Source organism: Phoca vitulina, unplaced genomic scaffold (assembly GCF_004348235.1).
Source record: "Phoca vitulina isolate PV1807 unplaced genomic scaffold, GSC_HSeal_1.0 scaffold14, whole genome shotgun sequence".
Taxonomy (NCBI): domain Eukaryota; kingdom Metazoa; phylum Chordata; class Mammalia; order Carnivora; family Phocidae; genus Phoca; species Phoca vitulina.
In genome coordinates, this window is record NW_022589717.1 from 35433898 (window position 1) to 35455407 (window position 21510).

General features: G+C 34.8%; 1 non-coding gene and 1 pseudogene across 1 annotated transcript; one reads left to right on the forward strand and one right to left on the reverse strand.

The window, feature by feature from the left end:
- The first annotated feature begins 5187 nt into the window (after nucleotides 1-5187).
- Nucleotides 5188-19209, forward strand: LOC116637331 (annotated as a pseudogene).
- Nucleotides 16971-17134, reverse strand: LOC116637662. The gene has a single exon (XR_004300523.1). It is a non-coding gene; the product is annotated as a U1 spliceosomal RNA (small nuclear RNA).
- Nucleotides 19210-21510: the final 2301 nt, after the last annotated feature.

Genomic DNA, 21510 nt, shown 5'->3' on the forward strand with positions numbered 1-21510 from the left:
ATCATGAGGTTACCTTTTTTTTTTTTTGGTTTAAGTTTTGACATCCTTACAACCTTCTGTCTTTGTTCAGTCCTTAACACCTTTAGATATTCTGTACATATTCTTTTAATGTTGTAGATCCTGTGTTCGGTCAGGGTTCATTCAGAGAAACAGAATCAGTAGGAAATATTCAGAGATTTAGTACAAAGTATTGGTTTATGTGATTATGGGAGCTGACTAAACAAGTCAAATCAGTAGGGTAGGCTTTCTAGAATGGAAGTTTATGAGGAGGAGGGAACTCACAAGCATTGACCAAGGTTCCAGTTCATAGGTGCAATTTCTTCTTCTTCTTTTTTTTTTTTTTTTTGAGGAAACCTCAATTTACTTTTAAACCTTTCAATTGATTGAATCAGGCTCACCCAGACTACCCAGATTGTAACCCCCCTTGTTAAAATTACCTATATAGGGGTTTTGATTACATCTGCAAAATACACTCAAAGCAAAACCTAGATTAAAGCAACACCTAGATTTGTGTTTGATTTTTTATTAATTAACTGGGAACTTTAGACTAGCCAAATTAGTATATCAAAAAATGCATCACATTTTTCTTGTTTTTTTTTTTTTTTTTTTTCCAGGATTTTGGTTTTTACATTTGGGTCAGGGGAGGGTAGATGTCAATATGATAGAAGGAACTTAATAATTTTTGGAAATATAATTCTTTTTTTTAATTACAGTTTTCTGCCTTTGATATTTTAGCCTTCTTAGTCTTACTTTGTTTTCAGTACAGTCTTGCCCTTATTGTGTTCTTTCCAGTTTCACTTCATTTTGTGAATATTTTATTTTTTTTGTTTCCTGTTTGTTCTAGCTTGTGTTTTATCTATTTTATTTTATTTATTTTTAATCTACTTTATTTAAAATTTTTCTCTCTTCTCTTTGTTTTATCTTTCTGAACTTTTATTTCTGTTTTATGTTTTCTATTTTATGTTTCATTTATGTTTTATGTTTCTGAACTTTTATGTTACTGATTCATAATTCAATTTTATTCATTTAGTTCTTTTTTATGATTTTATTTATTTGACAGAGAGATAGAAAGAGCCAGAGATTACAAGCAGGGGGAGGGGCAGAGGGAGAAGGAGAAGCAGGCTCCCAGCTGAGTAGGGAGCCTGACACAGGGGCCTGACCCCAGGGTCCTGGGATCCTGGGATCATGACCTGAGCTCAAAGCAGTAGTTTCACCGACTGAGGCACCCAGGTGCCCCCGTTTAGTTCTTTTTAATTCATTAGAAAATAACTGCATAAAAAATATATACCTCATTTAGTAACATTCTCTTATCAGGTGGTTTGTCTGCTGTTTGTTTTTTCTCTTCATATTTACTTTTATATGGTGGTATTTTAAAAATTGAAGTTCAACTGCACAGAATTGGATTATTTGTAATCCCTGGTTTATGACCCATTCTTTTAATTAGTTTTTGCATGGGTCATCTCTGCTTGGTTAATTAAATAATTACTTAAGTTTTAATAATGATATAGACACTCAAAAACCATATCTAAAACAAGAGTTAGAATATTGATAATAAATATATCTTATTACCACCAACCCAGCCTCTGCTTCCCCCAAACTTTTAGACCAGGAGTTGGGATGCCACAGCGAGAGGCTGGCATTCACTTTTATAAATAGTGTTCTTTCTTTCTTTATTTATTTTAAAGATTTTATTTATTTATTTGACAGAGAGAGAGCACAGAACCAGGGGGAATGGCAGGCTGAGGGAGAGTGAGAAGCAGGCTCCCCACAGAGGATTCAATCCCAGGACCCCAGGATCATGAACTGAGCTGAAGGCAGTCACTTAACCAATTAGGCCACCCAGGTATCCTATAAATAGTTTTATTTCTGTATTGTCTGTGGCTGCATTCAAGTTGAGTAATTGGAATAGAGACCATTTAACCCATAAACTAAATTACTTAAATCTGGCTCTTTTAGGAAAAGTCTGTTGACCACTATGTTGAACAGATATTTTATATGGCTTTATTGATATTTTTTATTTATTCCTAATTACACATATGCATTTTAGTTGTTTTTCACTTCATAAAATGAGTAACATATATAAGTACTCTGTGTATTTTTTTACCTACAATTGTATTACAAAGATCCATCCATATTAATGTGAATCATTTTAATTCACTCATCATTACTGATGTATGAAATTCTATTGTATGAATAGTTTACAATTTATTCATTCACTCTCTCTTTAGAAATAATCAGAGTTATTTCTGGTTTTTGGTGTCATGAAAAGTTCTATACTTTAAGAACCTTGCCCAATGTAGCATGACTATTAGCTGATTCAACTGGACTAGGTCTCAATGAGACTTTTTCTTATCTGTTAAAAATATACTATATTATTTTCATTATTATGAAGTCTTATGAAAACTTCAAAGAAATATTGTAACATATAATATTTAATTCACTACAGTTTCAATGTTAATGTATAATGATCTGTAAACTCAAAAATATCAAAATAATTGATTTCTATCAATACCTTTACAAATATATACGTTTTCTTGAAGAACTTTATGAAAAATGTTTCTTCCTTTTCTTTTTTTTAATATTTTATTTATTTATTTTAAAGAAAGAGAGAGAGTGAGTGAGGAGGAGCAGAGAGAGAGGGACAAATAGACTCCCCGCTGAGCACAGAACCTGACAGGGGGCTCCATCCCATGACCCTGAGATCACAATCTGAACCAAAATCAAAAGTTGGACATTTAACTGACTGAGCCACCAACGTGCCCCTCTTCCTTTTCTAAATCAGATTTTAGGAAATTTTAGTTCATATATTTCCCATACTTCATTTCTGAAAAATAAATGCCAGTTTATCATGAATATAACTCAAATAAATATCCTAAAATTCTTATGAGTTTCTTTCTTTTTTTTTAAAAAAAGATTTTATTTATTTATTTGACAGAGAGAGACACAGCGAGAGAGGGAACACAAGCAGGGGGAGTGGGAGAGGGAGAAGCAGGCTTCCTGTGGGGCCGGGAGCCCGATGCGGGGCTTTATCCCAGGACCTTGGGATCATGACCTGAGCCGAAGGCAGACGCTTAATGACTGAGCCACCCAGGCGCCCCTCTTATGAGTTTCTTTATCAGTAGTTCTAATTTACTATAATCACAATTTCTTTTGCATTTACTTTGTAAAATGTGTGGTACTTTGATTGAGATTTACGTATTTATTGAAGAAATTAATGTTTCATGATTGCTCTGGGATGGCAGAATTCAAAACATGGCAATTGTTTGGGAAATAAAATATAACTTTTTAGAACTCAAGTGAAATTGTTATAAGATATAGATTTAAAAGTCTGTTTGCTCACTAGAAAACATCAATTATTTGGAATAGTAAAACACAATTCAGCAATCAGTTTGGTACCATAGGCCAACATTTTCTCATGATTAGTAATTTACATAAACTATTGCAAAACACATAAAAATCATGTTGCTGTGCAAACAAGGTATCATGTTATAGTATATTTAAATAAGTTATGGGGTTGTGCAATTTCCATTGTATGTTTTATATTAATATAAAAATTAACCACCCATAAAAATAATAAAATGTAATGTTTTTCCTACTGAGCTTCAGTGATCATAATTTGTATATTAACTTAATGACTAGAAATAATTAAGTAAAGCTAGTTAAATCCTAGGAATATTATGGATTATGTTATTTGGTTGGATGTTCATGATAAAAATCCTATGATTCATGAGAGCTATTTTCAGTTTTGTGAAATAACTAATATTTTGAAGCAATAGATTTGTCTTTTTTTTCATATTAAGAAGAAACTTCAAAAAACTAAATCTCAAATTTTAATAGTTGTCCATTAGATTTGCATCTGCTTATGATTGATTGTATGAAATTACTTCTCTTATTGTGGTTTGAATATGTGCTTGGCTTGGTTAAACTACTATTCAGGTCTTAAATTCATTAATTGCATAGGGATGTGCTCAGGGAGCACACAAGTTATTTACATGATATTTGTAGTATAGTACATTATAATTAAAATAATGCAAGTTTAATATTTAATCAATAGTCATTAAGTATTTTCTGATGATTATCTGATCTCCTTTTCTCAAGTATATCCATTCCAAATTTCTGGAAACTTTACATGGTGATTTCCTATTAGTGCTTATCATAAATTCTTCATCTATTGCTTTATGAGGTACTTTCAATATATATGTTTAAATTTATTTTCTTTCCTTGGAAATCCCCTGGGATACTCTCTCAGGACCTTTCCCTCCCTCTGTTAGATATCTGAGTCCTGGTAAGTCTTTTATATCTGTTTACTCCAAAATATTTTCTGCACTTACCCTTGCATGTTTCATGTGGGTCCCTAAAATGACTGTCAAGATCTAGTCTTATAGAAAACAGTATAGGGCGCCTGGGTGGCTCAGTCGTTAAGCGTCTGCCTTCAGCTCAGGTCATGATCCCAGGGTCCTGGGATCGAGTCCCACATCGGGCTCCCTGCTCTGTGGGAAGCCGGCTTCTCCCTCTCCCACTCCCCCTGCTTGTGTTCCTGCTCTCGCTATGTCTCTCTCTGTCAAATAAATAAATAAAATCTTTAAAAAAAAAAAAAAAAAAAGAAAACAGTATAGACATTTCTAAAAAAAATTAAAAGTAGAACCACCACATGATCTAGAAATCTCACTTCTAGGTATACACCTAAAGGAAATGAAAATAGGATCTCAAAGAGATAAGTACATTCTCATGTTCATTGTAGCACTATTCACATTAGCCAAGATATGGGAACAACATATACATATATATATACACACATATATATGGAAGAAGAAAATTCTGCCATTTGTGGCAACATGGGTGAAACTTGAGAGCGTTATGCTAAGTGAAATAAGTCAGACAGAGAAAGACAAATACGGTATGATATCACTTATATGTCGAATCTAAAAAAGCTGGACTCACAGAGAGAGTTGAATGGTTGTTACCAGGGGCTGGGGTGGGAGAGGAGGAATAGGGAGATGTTGGTCAAAGGATAAAAACTTCCAATTATTAGACAAATAAGTTTTGGGGATCCAATGCATAGCATTGTGATTATAGTTAACAATACTGTGATATGTTTGAAAGTTGATAAAACGATAAATCTGAAATGTTCTCACCACAAAAAATAAATGGCAATTATGTGACATGATGGAGGTCTTAGCTAACACGATGGTGGTAATCGTCTTGCAATATATAACTATATCAAATCAGCATATTATACACTTAAATGTAGTACACGATGTTGTATAACAATTATAGCTCAATAAAGCTGGAAAAAAGTAAAAGGAAAATCTAGTTTTATGTTTTATACTTTTCCAGTATGTCACTAAAAATTGCTGCAGTTCTTTCTTCAGCTTAATCAGCTTAACTACATACTTAATTATATATAATTTTTGTTTTCTTTTAGTTTGTTTTACTTATGTATTAGCCCAATTTTGAAAATGAATCTAGCTATTTCTTGATTTTGTAAACAAATCCAATTATTAGTGAAGTATTTGGGGAACAAGACTTCAAATCTATTTCTTGTACTTTGGGCTTAGAATGCTCTAATGGGTTGTTTTTCTACTTCAATCTCCCAATTGCCTATTTAATAAAATTTTGCCTATTTAATAAAACCCATTGCCTAAAACATATTGCCTATTTAATAAAACCCATTATACATACATTCCATGCTTTGAATTATCCTCTGAACATTGCTTTCATTGTATCCCATGATATTTAACAAGTTATATTTCATTTTCATCACAAATCTTTTAAAATTTTTCTTGAGACTTCTTTGATGTGTATGTTTTTTATGTGTAGTTTAATTTTTAAATATTTGGGAATTTTTCAGCTATTATTCTATTATTGATTTCTAGCTTAATTCCTAGTAAATAATTCCTAGTAATTAATTCTAATTTACTTGTTGTCTGGTGACACATTTGTTTGATTATGATTTTTTTAATTTTTTAAGGTGTGTTTCATGGCCCAGAATATGGTCTTTCTTGGTGAATGTTCCATGTGATGTTTAGAAAAATGTGTTCTCTGCTGTTGCTGGATGAAATATTCCATAAATATCAATTAGACCAAGTTGATTGAAAGAACAATTCAGGGCGCCTGGGTGGCTCAGTTGGTTAAGCGACTGCCTTCGGTTCAGGTCATGATCCTGGAGTCCCGGGATCAAGTCCCACATTGGGGTCCCTGCTCAGCAGGGAGTCTGCTTCTCCCTCTGACCCTCCCCCCTCTCATGCTCTCTGTATCTCATTCTCTCTCTCAAATAAATAAATAAAATCTTTAAAAAAAAAAAAAGAAAGAACAATTCAGGTTAACTATATACTTACTGATTTTCTGCCTGCTTCATCTATCAACTACTGAAAAGGAGTTGCTGAAGCCTCAAAGTATAATAATGGATTTGCCTATGTCCTTTGTTATTCTCTAAGTTTTTATCTCACATATTTTAATGCTTTGTTGATTAATAATTGTCATGTCTTTTTGGAGAATTGACCACCTTTTGATTATTGTAATACTCCTCTTCTTGATAGTTTTCCTGTTCTGAAGTCTGCTTTGTCTGAAATTAATACAGCTACTCCAGCTTTCTTTTAATCAGTGCTAGCATGGCATGTCTTTCTTCATCCCTTTACTCTTAACCTACCTGTGTCTTTAAGTTTAAAGCCTATTTCTTACAGAAAACATATATTCAGATTTTTTAGTTCTATTCTTTCAGCCTCTTTTACATGTAAGTTGATTATTGCTATAGTTGACTTAATATTTACAATGTATTTTTTTTTTTTATTCATTAGATTTGTTCTTTTTACTCCTCCTTCTTTTTCTGTCTTTTCTGGTTTTAATTGTGCATTTTATATTGTTCCTTTTTATTTTCTCTTTCTGTGTGTCAATAACTTCTTTAAAAAAATTTAATAGTTGGCCTAGAGTTAACAATACACATATAATTAATCTTATTCTACTACCAAGGGAAGTTCAAATACCTTCTAAGATAGTATTCCCAATTCCTCAGGTATGTTATGTATCTGGTAATATGAACTGAGTTAAAGTGGCCTTTAATGTGGGATTTCATATTAATCTGGTTAGGAGTTGTGTTTAATATTTGCTGTAACTATAGGTGTTGGAGCCTTCAACTTTCTCTGTTTTGTCTCCTCTACTGTGATGAGTTTCCCTCAAACGCCTTTTCAAATAGAGTCCGCATTTTGCATTCCTTCAGCTGTAATCCACTGCGATCATATTGGAGGTCTGTGGAGGCAGTGATAAGGTTAGGGGTAGAGGAAGCGTTCTACAGTCCTCTGATAAATCTTAGCCTTTTGTAGGACTGTGACCTTGGGCAGTGATCTTCACAAGTATTTTTCAGCTTTTTTCCTCCCCCATAGGTGAGAAAGAAAGACAGTAGTGGTTATAATTGGGTAAGTCTCCTGTAACATCTTTGTCCGTGTTGAGCAGGCCTTTGTTCTGGTTACTCTCCAGGGGTATTTCACCAAAGGTACTTTTCCTGAGGGTTTTCTTGGCTTTTCACCTTGGGGAACTGGTAGGGTTCTGGAAGTAAAAGCCCACACAGTGTATGTGTTGGGGGGTTTTAAGACAGAGGGTCCCAAAAATTATCATTTTCATAATAGTTTATATTCTGCCTCCAGCAATTAGTCACTTTTACCCTTTAAGTGTTGCTTCTGGGTTATGATTCTACAGACCTCCACTACAGGTGAGCTCATCTCAGATATGATGTGCTGTATTCATCTGAATCTCAGATTTTGGAGACGTTGGTTTGCCTTATGACTTAAATTCTCTGGTAATTCAAGAAGAGTCATTGAATTTCACTTTGTTCAGCTTTTTTTCCTATTGCAAGAACAAAAATGACAACTTCTAAGCTCTTTATATGTCCAAGATTAAACTGGACATTATAAAATCCTTTTTTTTTTTTTTTTTACTTTGATCAACTCATGACCTGGCTGCGATTGAAACTCTACTCTTGGTCTCCAACTTCCAAAATTATGATCATATAGTTCATTAACACAGCAGATCTACCTTGAGAGCTTACATCTATACCTAATACTCGTAGGCAGTCATGAGAATGCCCATATTTAGCTAATCCAGATTCTTTCTTATTCTTAAAGCAGTAGCTCAAAACACAATGAAAAATGAACTGAATTTCATAATTGGTGCAGCTTACCTAAAGCCTACACTTCTACTTATCAATTTAGAGACTCTCACAATCCAAAGTGTCCATGCTGCAAAGAAAGCTTGAGAATTTGTAATGCAAATCCTTCTACCTTGACCAAAAAATGAATCTCCATATTCACCTCTTAGAATCAAAGTTTTTTGTTTATTCCCTGCTGATTGCATCACCATCTGTTGTAATTATATTTTGACTTGCATTTATTGCAATGCTTCTGCTGTCTGTAGACTGTTTATAATTAACAGAAACTGAATAATTTGTTCATTGTTCTCATTTCAATGCACCTAATATATCAGAAACATAAGTATGTCAAGTATTCATATCCCTAAAAGTAATGCACTTACAGACAGCATGCTTTTTATGGCTTAAAGTTATTTTGATTTAGAGAGTTTTAAATGTATCATATATGAGGTAACATATTGAGAAGTCTCTATACACATCAAAAAGTTTCTGAGTTAATTCAACATTAAATGTTAGTGATATTCTAGCTAAAGAAAATGACTTTCTGCCCACTAAACATAAATAAATAGGAATATGTATTTTGGCAAAGGCTTTGAAAAATTAGAACCATTTAATAAAAATAAAATGTATTATCTCTGATAAAGAATTTTTAAAATACAGATTAATTCTATATATAAACTTTCATTATCTAAAGAAATAAATTCCTTTTGTTCTTCAATATTGTATAATACATCTTTGGCTTGAGATGATACTAGAGAATACTTTCTACAAATGAAACCCCATAGTTTCAGAAATACAAAAACATATTAATAAAAATAAAGTCCAAGGAGTTTCTTGAGGTAAAATTCCAAATGTTTAGAAAGTTTTTAAGTTAATATATTCTTTTGAACATACATATTTGAGGTTCCTTAGTATATTTAAAAAAAATATTTTCAAACTATTAATACAGAGTAAATTCCTATGTAGAAGAAATGTATCAAGCAGACTTTTAATTAATTGTATCTTATTTACACTGAAATAATTATATGTTTGCATACTAACTACATATACATGTAGCTTTAAAGCTTTTTTATTCCTTCTGCTAATAACAGTAACAACGATAAGAAAAATTGATATGCTAGGAGCTTTGTATGTATTAAGTCATTGACTCTGTAGCTTTAGGAAATTGTCTTTATTAAGCCCATTTTACAGGTGAGAAAATTATGACTTAGTGCAGTTAATTAACTTGGCCAAAGTCTCATATCCAATAAATGCCAGAATTAAGTTTCATTGAGATCTCCATGACTCTGATATACTGGAGGTCAGGCACTGTTACATATGTTCTGTTTCTAAATATAATGAAATTGCCACATTTTTATCTTAAGTGCCAATACTTTATTTATGTTAAAATAAAATACATCAGTAAGAGTTTTTCTGCTTTTAAATACAGGATATATTAAATATAGGATATATTTCCAGTAGTAGAAAATCAAATAAAATAATCAGATACTAAAGAGCATTTTTTCTTAAAATACTAGATTAAAATAATTCTCACATTACAGCTGCTTTTCTTTCTTTCTTTCTTCATTCCTTTTTTTTTTTTTTTTGAGATTATGCTACAATATAATAAAAAATCTGGGACTTCTGAGTCAGGTAATATTCCAATTTTATATTCTATGTCTGTTTCTCTACAGCTAGATAATTTGGATATGTTGTTTATTTTCCCAATGGCTTAACCACCACCCCATTCCTTGAACTAAGGCTATCGTCAGCATCAGGCTGTTGTCCTGAGGATTAAATGAGGCAATGAAATAGGGGTAGGCACTTAGTGAATGTTTATTCTGTTTTTTTTCATAAAGTAGGAGAATATAAAACACTGAGAGTGTATATTTCTCCTTTTTTTCCCCTTATTTTGTGTCTACTTCAGTGAAAAATAATTTGATATGGAATACCAAGTACTATGTAGCTGATCTTTCTTGCTGTCTTTTCTATTTAAAAGAAAGATTGGGGGGCATCTGGGTGGCTCAGTTGATTAAGTGTCTGCCTTCGGCTCAGGTCATGATCCCAGGGTCCTGGAATCGAGCCCTGCATTGGGTTCCCTGCTCAGCGGGGAGCCTGCTTCTCCCTCTCCCTCTGCCCCTCTGCCCTTCTGCCCCCTACCTCCCGCTTGTGCTCACTCTCTCTCTTGCTCTCTCTCTCAAATAAATAAACTATTAAAAAAAAAAAAAAAAACCTGTGGTAAGAATAGATAACAGATTAATTTTACTATAACAATTTAATAATATTTATTTTTATGAAAAAATTATTTCATAATGATTAGGTTTAGTATGTGTTACAAAATGCACAGTGAAAAAAGGTCATTCTATAGATAATAGTATAGATAATATTTCAATTTGTTTCCATTTAAATAATACACAAAATTTTCCGGTGTGTGTGAATGTATATGTGTGTGTGTAAGCTATCAAAATAACTTATCAAATGGAATTTTGAACCATTTCTTGTGACACATGTAGAATAATGAGTATATAAGGGCAACAAAGATTCAGATAATACAGCATAATCGAATACAGTTGAGCTCCAAAGACATGAACCGGGGGTATATATTCTTGCAATCACCATTCGAGCAAGATATAATAAGCTTTGGTGGACCTGGGTGGCTCTGTTAATTAAGTGACCCACTCGTGGTTTTAGCTCAGGTCATGGTCTCAGGGGTCCTGGGATCAAGCCCCACATCATTCAGGATCCATGTTCGGCAGGGAGTCTACTTGAAGATTCTCTCTCTCTGCCTCTCCCTCCCTTCTCAAATAAATAAATAAATATTTAAAAAAAAAGTTATAATAAGCTCTATTTGTATAGGCCAAGTGACTTTGAGAACAGAAAAAAGTGAAATGATCATGAATTATATTGCCAAAAATGTTTCCTTATCCTCATGGGGTGGGATGTATAATGAATGCAAAACCCAGAGCTCTGCATGTTCTTCTCTATTATTAATATGAATAAGACATGATGAATAGCAAATTTATTGTAGAAATACTGGATTACTAAAATCATTTCCTAAACATGTTGCAGGTAGATGTTTGATAGTTTTGAGTGAATAGGTTGTGAATTTTATTAGCTATTAACTGACTATTATGGTTTATTTTCTACTTAATTTTCTATTATTGATTGCTCTATTTACCATATATATATTATTTTACACTTGATCTTAGCCAAAAGGCCGAGAAGCGATGATTTTATAAACTACTTACATAATATGATCTGTAAGTGTATTTGAGAAACAATTTATTGCTTACATTGTATTTCTATTCTTTAAAAAAATGCCCTTATTTTAGAATAAACATTTTTTAACTAAGGAGATATTGACAAATACAGTCCATTTATGGTTGAATTCCTTTAATATAACTTCTCTTTGTCTTTCTTACTCTCTATGTCTATTTATTTCTATCTCTCCTAACCTCAGTCTCATTCTTCAAAATGAGCATCTATTTATAAAATAATATTTCTTAAATCCTAAAACCAACCTTAAAGATCTCCAGGTGCTTCTAATGGAAACTGACATCAACACAATAATCAACATAGTTTTACATTTTTATTCAAGACACTGTTTAAGATTACATTAAGTTGTTTGAATGTCAGCCAAAATAAATGACCAATACTGTTTTATTTTCCGTATTTTTAATTTAATATTTATTGTTTCTCTTAAGTCCTAATATTCTGCCACTATGTTCAGATGTAAATTGAGATTAACAATAAAATTCTCTGGTCCACATAAGAGTAATGTTACATATTACTTTATCTATCATTTTCCTGAGTAGATATTTCATCAGCTTTTCAGACCTTAAACTTGGATTTCTTATTTAATGTCTATTTTGATGACACTCACCTTTATATACTAGTGCTATGTCTATGAAACAACATGTATGTGAGAGTAGACATTTTTATTTTGCAGAAATTCACTGTGTTTCAACACAGTATGAGATGACTATATCTGAAACTGTTTTGTATATCCTAGCCAGTCCTTAAAGAGAATAAAGCAAAGATACTATCAAATATCATGGATATATTCAATAAAGAACTATTTCACACCAGCCATTGGGTCCTTAAAACAGCTTCCAACATGATCATTTCATAGAGCTCTGGCAATGCTAAAGAATGCTTAGATTATGAGTTAGTCTTCACCATGGAAACACAAAGTTTAGATAGTAGCATGAACTAAACTTTTATCAATGAGTTTTCTTTCATTGTTGAGCACAGTATGTTATGGGACATTGACCACCAAGTTAAAGAGGCAAACAAAATTCCCAAATTATCCCTGGATATTGGAAAACATGAGTATAACCTCATTCAACAAAGAAATATTGAAAGATCAGTTAAAGCAAAATTACATTTGTATCATTTTTTTCTTATCAGCTAATCAAGTTTTGTGAAATTTTTCTTTTCTTATGGCCTAGGAAAACTAACTGATGAATGGCCTTTGATAATACCTAGCTAGTGTTCAATTCCTCATTTTACAAAAACTTGAGGTAAATTACCTTCAAGCACATAGAGCTAGTTTAGGGCCAGTCAGTATTAAAAATCCCATTTTAAACTCATAGAGGAAAGATTTCTTACTATTCCACATTGTGTGGAAGAAAAGATCAACAAAGAGTTCAACATTATTAGAGTAATGATCTTTGTAAAGAAACCCTGCTGAACTAGATAACTTACATATGCAGATGACAATAAGCTTCTCAAAGATACTGTCAAAAGACAGGAATAGCCTTTAAGAGGAGAGCAATGAATACATTTAACTCATCTGCAAGCAATGAAGATCACTGAGGTTAAGAATTGTAGCAGAGCAATATGAAAGCTTGCCCTTAGAAATAGGCTGATTCAGGGGCGCCTGGGTGGCTCAGTCGTTAAGCATCTGCCTTCGGCTCAGGTCATGATCCCGGGGTCCTGGAATCGAGCCCCACATTGGGCTCCCTGGTCCTTGGGAAGCCTGCTTCTTCCTCTCCCACTCCCCTTGCTTGTGTTCCCTCTCTCGCTGTATCTCTCACTGTCAAATAAATAAACTCTTTAAAAAAAAAAAAAAAAAAGAAATAGGCTGATTCAACTGATGAATAACTGAACTAATGATACACTATATGTTAATTAATTGAATTTAAATACATTTTTAAAAAAGATACAGGCTGGTTCTCTCCAAATATAGGCATTGTATAAGATTTAGCCCACAGTTCAGAGCTGATAACAATGTCAAACCTGAAAACATACTTTAGACAATGAACTGGATCCTTTATGTTCATCTGATAGGTTCTTTATGGGTAACTTGAGAAACATTAAACAACTAGTGTTATTAGGTGATAAATGAATACTCGATTAACTTAATTGGAAGTCTAAAAAAAAATCTATTTGGACTCATTACAACAAAAGATGATGATATTTTACTGAAATGTTACTTTTATTATAAACACATATATATATGGTGGCAGTTGTGGAGTAAAGAAGATGACAAAATCTAAGCTTTAAGTAATGATGTATATGAAAAGAGCATTTGGTAAAACATCAGAAAACTGAATTTTGTCATTAACTAATTAGTTCCTTATTTGTTTTAGTTTCTTTAACTATGAACAGTAGTTTTATCACCATCTCTCAGTGCTCTTCCAGCAAGAAACTATATGATTCCTGAACTTTTTTATATTAATGAAATAGTCACATCGTAACAAATATCATGAGTATAAGAAGATTTGATAGGGATAAAAATTAAGAATGCCATTAATAATCTGTATTAATATCTAATAGTTATAATTGAAAAGATCCTTCAGGATTAATTTGATGACTTTATCACAAAATAGTTGATTAACAAAATCAAAATCAACTCAATACAATAAATATCTATTGAGTAGATTCAAGATATTTTTAAGACATAGGCCCTATTTTGAACATACTCTAAATGGTTAAAACAATACAACATATTGATCAATTATAAAAATAAAATGTCAGCACACACATAAAAGAAAATGTCATGTGTAAATATGTGTAATAATTTTAGATCCTATACCTTGCTGCATTTAAGTAATGACTTCAGATAACTTTCTTGAAAAAAAATAGAAGCTAAAGAACTATAAAAGAAATGTATCTGGGGTGCCTGGGTGGCTCAGTCGTTAAGTCGTTAAACGTCTGCCTTTGACTCAGGTCATGATCCCAGAGTCCTGGGATCGAGCCCCGCATCGGGCTCCCTGCTCCGTGGGAAGCCTGCTTCTCCCTCTCCCACTCCCCCTGCTTGTATTCCTGCTCTCGCTCTCTCTCTGTCAAATAAATAAATAAAATATTTAAAAAAATTAAAAAAAAAAAAGAAATGTATCTGGTTTATAATGTTGAAAGAAATAGAACTATAAGAACTAGGGATATATTTGCAAAAGATAATGAATTCTCCATTGAAAGGGCAATAGACATTTCCTCACCTCCATTTTCTCATAAGTGCAAAAATATAGAGAGGGAATAGGGAATTGTTTATGGTAGAAAGAGCCCAGAAAAATACTTAGGATTTTCATGGGTTTCTGGAGAAGAAGGAAATATTAGCAAGAGGCACCCTTTGGCTCAGTTTTAGTTTTTACTTCTGTAGCTGACATCAGAGATAGAGTCATCCATTCAGACATCCTTCTAGTTGCTTTCTTTTACTATAGAAACCTGAGCAATTATAGATCGAATAATAGCAGTTACTGGTTTTTCTTCCCTGAGAAGGTTGCTGAATGGACAGTTTTATTATCTGGAAGTTGTTGCTGGTTCTTTGCAAGCTTGCTTTACACATGGATACACTTGGTGCCACAGGGATGTTATGGATATTGATCCTGGTAGTTTTAAAATCTAGGGTATGACAGATATTCACAGTGTCTGAACCAACTGGTAAGAGCAGAACAGACTTTCATGTATTAAGGCCGACTTCCTTATTATTGCCCTGTTCTTCAGTGAATAGACATCATAAAGAGAAAAAAAAAATGTGTGTGTGTGTGTGTGTGTGTGTGTGTGTGGAGCATGGATACAGAGTAAGGGACTCCTATAAAGAAAGTAGAGGAAAATAATACAGAAATAAACTAAAACTGTTTAGCTAAAATAGCAATGTCTGGTTAAGTATCATTGGTAAGATTACAAAATAGGGTTAGAGTAAAAGTTTAGTATCAGTGAAACCTCCCATCTGTTTATTTCAACTTACAGTAATGTTTTTGAATGCTTATAGTTCCAATTTTAATATAATTTGCAAATTTCTGTACTTATTATTTATTAATATGAAAGCAGTGACATAAGCCTACATCATTTTTCATTTCTAATTTCTTAGCAGCTTTTATGATATTGAAAGAAATTGGCCCTAGGGGAAAATCCATGCCATTTGAAAACTTTTTCACAAAGAAAATGCAAATATATGAATTTATTCCCAGACATTTTTTGCTGTGTTTTGTTTGTATAATTCTTATAAAATACAAAGTCAGGCAATTTACAAAATGTTACACTATGCAATCTTGAGCTCAAATATGGAGAAAACATATGGATTAATGTTCTGAGGGACATGGAAAAAAGAATATGAGAAGTGAATAAAAGTTTGGCAGATGGAGCTATAGTAAGTCACTAGAGGTTGGAAACCATGAAAATGCAGAAGCTATTGGTACAGTGCTGTGAATTTCTCCAGAAGCCCTTAGCAGTCCAGAAGTAAAAGGAGAAAGCAGATGGTGGCATTTTTTTTTTTCTTGATTGATTGATTGATTGATTGGAGAGGGGGAACAGGAGGGATAAAGGGAGAGGGAGAGGAAGAGAGAGATTTTTTTTTTTAACGACTTTATTTATTTGACAGAGAGAGACACAGCGAGAGAGGGAATACAAGCAGGGGGAGAGGGAAAGGGAGAAGCAGGCCTCCCGCTGAGCAGGGAGCCGGATGCGGGACTCGATCCCAGAGCCTGGGATCATGACCCGAGGCGAAGGCAGACGCCTAAGGACTGAGCCACTCAGGTGCCAGATGGTGGCATTTAAATAGGTTCAGAATCAAGGCGAGAAAGACAAAAAAACAAAAAGAATAAAAAAGATGGACATTTATTCTGGGAAGACTAAAACCAAGATTTTCTCTAACCACATTCCTTCCAAGCAGAAAGATTTACTACCTAAGTCTACTTCTGCCCTGATATTTGGCAAACCCAACTACAATGCCATGTTTGATGAACAAAAGTTGGCCAGAGAGAACTTTAAAAGTTATAGATTTGCTGTGTTTCTAAATTTTGTGAATCTAGGACCAGTTCTTTGATAGCCTTGCAGATTTTTTTAACTTTTTGGATTTTCTTCTTCTAAAAAAAAAAGACATGAAAGACTTAACCAATGAACTAGTTCAACTTTCACTGTCTTGAAGGCACCACATCCAGTCCAGAAAAGGACAGTCCAGACTGCAGATTGGGGGAAATGTGTGAGGGGCCTGGAGCAGAGACCAAGCTGAATTAGAGCTGCAGAGAATGAGGATTGATGCTGGGTTTTAGTTAAATAGGACATATTTGGTGATTTTGGCTTTGATTCCTTTGGGTTCCAAATGAAACATTAAAAACTTCTTCAATTAAAAAAAATGAATTTTTATTTCATTGAGTTCTAAGTTATAAAAAATTCTTTAATTTACTCTCAGGAGATTTAGTAAGTTCATATTCTATTATATTACAAAAATGTAAAGTATATATATATATATATATATGTCATATATTTTATACTCTGCAAGGTTTTTCTTTTTCTTTCTTTCTTTCTTTCTTTCTTTCTTTTTTTTTTTGAAACCCTTATGAATCTAAATTGATCCTTTGTTGGGAATGCTGATTTTTGCTCATGTGCTTTTTTTTTTTTTAAATTTCACCGGAAAGTGCAAACACACTCCCCCACTACCACAAATTATGCAGTTGAGTTTCCCACATTTGGGGAAATAGCAGGGATCAGCACATCCGGAGCGCAATGGATAAGCCTCGCTCTGGGAAAACCACTTTCGTGATCATTGTATCTCCCCTGCCAGGTAAGTATTGCTCATGTGCTTTTTAACATCACAGCATGAACAATTTTACCTGAGGAGTTTATGTATGGATTCTGTTCAGTCCTAGTGGAAAACTTGCCTCTGAAGAGTTCTTTGCATTTGCTTTTCTGAGTACACCAGGAGTATTGGTATCAAGGACTGATTATGATAGTTTCTCAACTTGGGCATTCTGTACCAGTGAGGAGGGCATAAATTCCAACTTCAAAAGCATGTCTGATATAGCTCATGGTTACCAATTATCTAGGGAGATTTTTTTTTTTTTTTTTCCAACCTGGAAACCGGGTGGTGATAGAAAGGCTTTGCCGTCTTCCTTTGCTTATAGATAGGTTCTTTGTTTTGCCTAGTTCACTCTTTTACTAACTATGGAGCCCATCAAGGCTTCCTGCTATATATGAGGGTCTAACTTCAACTCGCATCTTGCATGGGCTCAGGTCTCACGTCCTTCCCCCGTGTGGGTGGTACAGCACAGACCTTTGGTTTCTAGTATAGTCCTCTGTCCCATGCAGAGTATCCAGTAGGTCCCCTTGACTATGTGCTAACTGAACTGGTTTTTGTTCTTCTGTATTCCTGGCACCAAGGGTTTTAAGCTAATTTCATTTATTTGAATCTCTGATCTTAAAGAAATGTTAAAATTGTATGTGTCGTTTCTAGATATTTGCAATAGGAAGAATTTCTGGCTATCTATTAACAGGTTGCTGGAAACAGTACTTTTTATTGGGATATTATTAAATATTTAAACTTTTTAAATTTTTTTTCCTATGTTAATAGAGTTGACATTTGAACAACATGGGGGTTGTTAGGAACACCATCCCCTTTGCAGTGAAAAATCCACATATAACTTTTGACTCCTCCCACACTTAACCACTAATAGCTTATTATTGACCAGAAGCCTTCCTGATAACATAGTCAGTTAACACATTTTTTTTTACTTTATATATATTATATATTAATTATAAATTTATTATATATTTACATTATATATTATGTACTCTTACAATAAAGTAGGCTAGTGAAAAGAACAGGTTTATTAAGAAAGTCGCAAGGAAGAGAAGATACATTTGCAGTACTGTATTATAAAATTCCGAATATGGAGCTCTGTGGCAAGAGAGGGGCCACACAGGCACAAAGCCACGTTGGCAATGGGGCGCCTGGGTGGCTCAGTTGGTTAAGCGACTGCCTTCGGCTCAGGTCATGATCCTGGAGTCCCAGGATCGAGTCCCGCATCGGGCTCCCTGCTTCTCCCTCTGACCCTCCGCCCTCTCATGTGCTCTCTCTCTCTCATTCTCTCTCTCAAATAAATAAATAAAATCTTAAAAAAAAAAAAAAAAGCCACGTTGGCAGAAGCGACCTAGGACCTCCAGCAACAGCCATGCGGGGCGCTACATGGGCCAGGGCCAGGCCAGGTGGGAGGCCGGATGCGAGCCCGGTGCCCAGCAAAGTGAAGGCTGAGGGCGTCCTCACCGCAGCCGGGAGTCGGGCCCGGACAGCGGCTGGGGGAGCTAGCACTGCTCCTTCCTCTCCCACCGCAGCTGCTGACCCTGCTGAACCCCAGTTCCCCTGTGGCCAAGCTGGACCTGGGTGACCAGCAGGAACACTGGGAGACATTCCAGAAGCGGCAGAGGCTCACCTTTGAGAGTACGCCAAGCTGCTGCACCGGGGCTGAGGCTGCTGCTGTGGGGCAGTTTGCTTTGACAATCGAGCCTCAGAAGGCGTGCACATTTTGGACTGCAACTGCAGCGTTGGGAAGAGGCAGAGGAGGCACTTCATTGCCCCTGCTTCTCGCTTCAAGCTCCTGGGTGGAGCCGGAGCATAACGGCATACCCAGTCAGCATGCACAAAGTACAGCACACCTTCTGTAGGACAGGTGGCCTTCAGAGCTTTGACAGTCTTTGCTCGAACCCTGGACACTTCTGAATTCCCCCGGCCACCTGGCTGAGGACACCGCCTAGAGTGTGGTCATTGCAGAATTCAGGGGCAGAGACTGGGAGAATTCTCGGCCGTGGAGGAACACGAGACTGCCAGGAATGTGTCTTCAGAGTGTGTTCTGGCTTCTCCCTTGCTATAAAGGAGGAATGATTGGGGTCAGCAGTTTGTTGTCCCCGCTGCCCCTCAGTGGTGCTCATGAATGTGGCTGATCCATGCTGCTGGTTCCCCTGGCTAGCGGCCTTCTCAATCTCTGCAGCTTGCTCCAGCTACCAGGGATTTTTAGGCACTTCTTTGTCTTTCCTCAGCCCAAATTTTGATGTAGGCTAGTAGACATCCTTCTTTCTCTTCCCAACTTTTATGGGGATCTTTTATTTTTATTTATTTATTAATTTTAAAGATTTATTTATTTATTTGACAGAGAGAGAGAGATAGCGAGATCAAGAACACAAGCAGGGGGAGTGGGAGAGGGAGAAGCAGGCTTCCCACAGAGCAGGGACCCCGATTCGGGACTCGATCCCAGGACCCCTGAGATCACAACCTGAGCTGAAGGCAGACGCTTAACGACTGAGCCACCCAGGCGCCCCTATGGGGATCTTTTAGAAAAGTAAATATTTTTAACATTAAAGCAAAAAAAACAAACAAAAAACAAACAAACAAAAAAAACCCTGCATATAAGTGGACCCACACAGTGAAAAATGTTAGGATTTATTGTGAGCCTACCATGTTCTAGGCAGTCCCATGCAACAAGGATATAACAATATACCCGATAGTCATTTGTCTCCATTCAGCTTACATTCTGATACAGAATTCAAAACACAATCAAATTAAAAATAAGTATATACAGGCATGCCTTGGAGATATTGTGTAGTGTGAGAGTGGCCCTAGACAATATATAAATAAGAATGGCAGTGGTCGAACAAAAGTTTATTTATAAAAACAGATGATGGGCCATATTTAGCCCATAGGTTTGCAGTTTTAGACTGATCATAATTTGTTGTCTGAGGCAGGGCAAATTGTTTCTTCAAAAAGGAAAAAAAAAAAAAAAGAAGAAGAAAAGAAAGAAGGAAGGAATCTTTGCTGTCAAGGCAGGACAGAGTATTCCAGGGAGAGGGATGACCACAGGTATTAACTTTAAGTTCATTTGTTTTTAGTTTTGGTTCATTTATGGCAAAGGATTAAAGATTATACATCATTTTAGTCTCCCATTGTGATTAAACATTTTAGTTGAAATTCTCTCTCTTTTCAAAGCTTTCAGATGATTTAAGTCTTTATTTTTACTTATTAATTTTTTGGGCATAAGTTATTTAGGAATGGACTTTTTCATTTCCAGATAGTAAAGTTCTTTGTTCTGTGTCTTACAATTTATTTTTTTAAATTTTAATTTGTATTTTAATTCCAGTATAGTTAACATACACTGTTATATTAGTTTCAGGTGTATAATACAGTGATTGACCAATTTTATATATTGCTCAGTGCTCATCAAAATGAGTGTACACTTAATCCCTTTCACCTCTTTCGCATATCCCCCCCCCCCCCACGTCCTCTTTGATAGCCATCTACTTGTTCTCTATACTCAAGAGTCTGTTTTTTGGTTTGTTTCATTCCCCACCCCTTTGTTTTGTTTCTTAAATTCCACACAGGAGTGAAATCATATGGTATTTGTCTTTCTCTGACTGACTTATTTCGTTTAGCATTATACTCTCTAGCTCTATCCATGTTGCAAATGGCAAGATTTCATTCTTTTTATGACTGAATAATATTCTACTGTATATATATATATATACCACATCATCTTTGTCCATTCATTTATCAATGGACACTTGGGCTGCTTCCCTATTTTGGCTACTACCAATAATGCTGCAATAAACATAGGGGTACATATATCCTTTTGAACTAGTGTTTTGGTATTCTTTGAGTAAATTCCCACTAGTGATTACTGGAACATAAGGTAGTTCTATTTTTAATTTTTTGAGGAACTACATACTGTTTTCCACAGTAACTAGACCAGTTTGCATTCCCACCAACAATGCAGGAGGGTTCTTTCTTCTCCACATCCTAGCCAATGTTTGTTGTTTCTTGTGCTTTTGATTTTAGCCATTCTGACAGGTGTGAGATGGTATCTCACTGTAGCTATGGTTTGCATTTCCCTGATGATGAGTGCTATTGAGCATCTTTTCATGTGTCTGTTGCCCATTTGTATGTCTTCTTTGGAGAAATGTTGGTTTATGTCTTCTGCTTATTTTTTAATTGGATTATTGTGTGTGTGTGTGTTGAGTTGTATAAATTCTTTATACATTTTGCATACTAACCCTTTACTGGATATGTCATTTGCAAATATCTTCTCCCATTCAGTAGGTTGTCTTTTAGTTTTGTTGATTGTTTCCTTTGCTGTGCAGAAGCTTTTTATTTTGATATAGTCCCAACAGTTTGGCTTGGCTTG